Raw genomic sequence first — 5,000 nt, 5'->3', positions numbered from 1 at the left:
GGGGGGGGGGGGGGGGGGGGGGGGGAATTGTCCGCACCAGCACGTGAAAAACGGCGCATTCGCCGCGACAGGCTGACCGTAATCTGCTGATGAATGACTGGACACCCAGGGAAGATAATCCAAAGCTGTTTTGCCGGGAGGACCTCCGAGAGCGATCAGTTACCTTCCTTGATCGATCGATTCTGCTCTTTGGGAGCCAAATCACACACTGCAGTGTACCGATTCCTTGCCACACACACACACGCACGCGCACGCGTACTGTTCCGATTTACATATTTTGCATGTGCGCGTGCATGTGCATGTGCTCACAGACATGAACACGCGTGTGCGCGTGCACGCGCGCACACACAGATACATTGTCAATATCAAAACGTCTCTACACACACACACAGAGAGAGGGATAGAGAGAGAGAGAAATATATAATTTCATATATATATATATATATATATATATATATATATATATATATATATATATATATATACCATATATCATATACTAGCATGTACGAAAAAGAAGAACGATGAATCAAACCTTTCAAAAGAGCAACTGGGAGCCAACTAAATTAAACGAATGCAGAGAATTATTTACGATGCTTCACATGTTTAGGTTTGGTATGCCTGACCCGCCAGTTGTGTACCCACAAAACGGTAAACAATCTTGAAAATGCCCAGTTATCGAGTAAACGCGCTAAAAACTGTGCTTTGGGAAGAAAAAAAACAAAAAAAAACAAACAAACAAACTTGTAAATACCGAACCCTCAAGAAAAAGAAAAGAAAAGAAAATGATTATTAACTAGTGATAATTGAGTTGGCAGTTTCTCATCGTATTGCTTTAAAAAGCAATGCAGACTTAGATCTAGATGTAAAGAACAGAACTCCTGTGTGTGATGTCGCTGTGACATAGAGGGGTGGGGAAAAAGAAAGTTGAGAGCATGACTTACTATATGACGCAGTGTCTTGATTCAGTAGCCATTCTGTACTCACTCACTCACTGACAGCCGGAAGACCTACTGCATTGTGAAACGGTCGCAATAGCCGAATGGTTAAAGTTAAAATCTCAGTCTCCGGGGTTCGAATCTCGGTGACGGCGCCTGTTGGATAAATGGTGGAGATTTTTTTTCCCGATCTTCCAGGTCAACATATGTGCAGATCTGCTTAGTGCCTGAACCCCCTTCGTGTGTATACGCACGCAGAAGATCAAATACGCACGTTAAAGATCATGTAATTCATGTCATCGTTTGGTGGGTTATGGAAACAAGAAGAATATACCCAGCATGCACACCCCCGAAAACGGAGTATGGCTGCCTACATGGCGGGTTAAATGAACAAAACCGTCATACAATAAAATGTTACATGTTTGAGTGTGTATGTGTGCGTGCCAGAAACCTGATTGAATGACACGGGAAACGAATGATGAGCGCCCAGTGGTCAGTCGCCTCTACCCAGGTAGGCAGCCTGTTGTGCAAATGACCCCATGTTTGTAAAGCGCTTTGAGCTTCTACTACGACCGAGGATAGGCGCTATATAAGTATCCATATAAATCAATCAATCAATCAAAGTAAAACAACCCGGGCTCCCACTCGCAAAGGGTAAAATACCCAGCAAACGCCCGGACCTAACTTTAGGAAGAAAGTGAAGGGGGGTGGTGGGGAGGGGGGGGGGGGCGCTTACAATTTAATTTACAGAATTAGAAACCCATTTATCACTGTATGTAATCGCGAAGCATCACTTGTGACTTTTTCGTAAGTGTTCAAAAAAAAAAAAAAAAAAAAAAAATTCACAATTCACTGACTTCCCTGAAGTTCACAAGATAACGTCCGTTATGAAACAAACAGGTACTTCCCCATCATCTGCACGTACTGTTTCTTTGGCATTAATCCCACGCCGCTCATTCCCAGTTCTCCATACACATCCACACCCGTGGTTCATCCGTCGCACTTGCCAGGAGGCCACACACCAGGAGACCCTGCACCACTGCTGAGTCAGTTCGGAGGTGTTCAGTGGTGCTTGTTTTGACACGAGACACCACCTGCTAAGCCCCAAACTGACGACAATAGTCACATCTGAATGCTTCCTGGACACTCAAAACTGGATGACTCTAAATAAGTTACAATTGAAAGCAGACAAAACCGAAGCAATTATCATAGGAACTAAACAAAAACTCTCTTCTATCACAGCTGACAAAATCAAACTTGGCAATACATCCATCCCTCTTTCCAGTTCAGTCAGGAACCTCGGTGTTGTCCTTGACAACACACTGTCCATGGAAAAAACTATCAGTCAAACTTGTCAACCCTGCTACTGTCAATTGCGACGCATCAGTTCCATTCGGAAATATCTGTCCATTGACGCAACATTTAGACTTGTCGTTTCTCTCTTCTCTCTCACTTACTGTAACTCCCTATTGTCTGGTTTACCTGCCTCATCCATTCAGTCTAGTCCCTTCAGCGCATACAAAACTCCGCTGCCCGACTCGTCCTCAGAAAGAAAAGATCTGAGCACATCACTCCTATTTTGCAACATCTCCATTGGGTCCCTGTCTCACACAGAATAAAGTATAAGATCAGAACTCTATGTTATAAATGTATTCACAAATCTGCCCCTTCCTATCTTTGTGGCTGCCTTCAATTCTACACTCCATCTCGCTCTCTACAATCGACTTCGAATCCACTCTGTTTACGCATACCCAGATTCAAACACTCCACTGTTGGACGCCGTTCTTACTCTGTCTCTGGACCTTGCAATTGGAATGAACTTCCTCTTTCGCTTCGTCAGGTCTCAGCACTCAGCTCTTTCAAGTCTGGCCTTAAAACCCACCTCTTCACAAGATAGCCTCCCTCCCCTGACTCTTCCTTGTCTTCAGTTTCTTCAGTTTTAAAGTTATGCATGTGTGTGAATGACTGGTGTGAATGCGCTTAGATTTGTCTCTGCACAAGATTTAGCGCTATACAAATACTATCATTATTATTATTATTATTAGCCCAACTGAGTGAACGCACCCTCTCCCTCACTTCCCAGACTGCAGTAACATTAAACTTATTTGAATCAACAAAATGATACAGTCCACGACTTGTCCTATCAACATCATAAAACCGAACGACACGATATCGAAGAGATACAAATGCAGATAAACAGCCCTTCCATATTTGTAGAAAAGGTTTGATAAAGATGCTTTTTAATTTAGGTGTCGGCCCTTAAAAAATAAAATAAAATAAAATAAACTTTCGTGGCTAACGTAAGATTCCTGCTGATTTAAAATAATAATAATAATAATAATAATAATAATAATAATAATAAAAACAAAAAACGAAACCGAAACAGAGGAGTGGGTATGATGGCATGAGGAAGTGTTGCCCAACACTTACACATATGAACTAATGTGATGTGGATCATACATTCAACTTTGATCACCATCTGAAACGAATGTTTGTTGAACTGAAAAAAGTTGAGTGCTGGAAACGAAACAGTTCCATCTAAAGTTGACCACGGCAGCTTTTCGTTATTTTACGATCATAATATTGATCTAGATCAAAGTTTAAAACTTTCCCGGACTTCACCACACACACACGGTAGCGCCGCGAGCGAGATAGAGACAGAGAGAGAGAGAGAGAGAGAGACTTGCAACATCAATGCTTGCAGTAAGAGCGAAGAAGTCATAACTATACTGAAGAGGAGTAGAAAATAAGATAGAAACGTTCCGAAAAGGGCTGGCACTATGTCACCTCAAATGACAATTGCATCATATATTTCTGACTAAATCAAAAGTTCGGGGATATTATATGCAGAGAATGTGGCAGCTGCATATACTTCCACAACCATACCATCACGGGAGACACAGAAACCAGCTTTTTATTTTAATCATTGTGATCAGAAAAAGGATGAAAATATTATGAAAGAACGTTATAAATGCAAACACCCGTTCTGTGAAAAGCATCAAAACCACCTTCAGGTGTTTAGAGACGGTTTGGTGCTTGAAAATAAAAATACATGGGTGTACGTTTTGTTATTCATACACTTGAAACTGAAAGGTCATTTTTATCTAGGAAGTAAGCTATCTATATATACAGCTGACCTAATTGTTATATTGCTTGCGTTGGAATATCCAATAAATCTCCCAGTAACTATATTCAGATTAGTTGTATTAGTTGACTCAAGATCAGTGTTATATGCATTAGTATTATTTGATGAAAAACCTCTACCTGATTTTATTTTGAAATAAATTATTTATTACAAATTCTATCAGCCAAAACCACGATCACAGAATGTTGCTGGGTACCCATTCATATTGGTTAAAGGGGAAATAAAATGACCGACAGAGCAGCAAAAAGGTGCACAACATATATATTTGAAATACTTATCCAACAATCAGTTTTAGAATGTTGCAGACTGCTTCAATATGGAGCAGATGTCGAGCTAATGCTGATGACAGGATTTCATACCCAGAGGAAATGGGCTTGAGCCTACAACTGAAATTACATAACAAAAAATTAATCATGGGTCTTCCATCGAAATATTATAGACTGGTAACCTCTGTTCTCTCGTACAAGACTGGATGCTATCGAGACAAAGTTTAGCAAACACGTTTATTGTGCATGTGGTAAACAGATCACGCGAAACCATATTTTGTTTCAGTTTCAACAAACTGTCAAGTTACTTCCAAAGTTCTGTAAAGTTAGAATGTTGTTGTTGTTGTTTTCTGAACAAAACATAAAAGAAATAATGTCAAGTCAGTTACTATTGATCGAAATTGCTGAATCCTTGTTAGATAGTCCAATAGAAAGGTTTCTATGAAGCGACCTACCGATTTCTAATTTTGTTTTTATTGCTGTTTATGTTGTCAATTGCTCTTACATTAATATTTACGAATTATTGAATCAAATGTTCTAGTTTATCATTCCTCTGTATACCCCCTTCAACCACCATCCCCAACCCCACCTCGCACCCACACACACACACACACACACACGCATGACACGTCTAATATCCCTCAAAGTGAA

The sequence above is a fragment of the Babylonia areolata genome, chromosome 7, assembly GCF_041734735.1.
Source record: "Babylonia areolata isolate BAREFJ2019XMU chromosome 7, ASM4173473v1, whole genome shotgun sequence".
NCBI lineage: Eukaryota > Metazoa > Mollusca > Gastropoda > Neogastropoda > Buccinidae > Babylonia > Babylonia areolata.
This window is presented reverse-complemented; position numbering follows the sequence as displayed.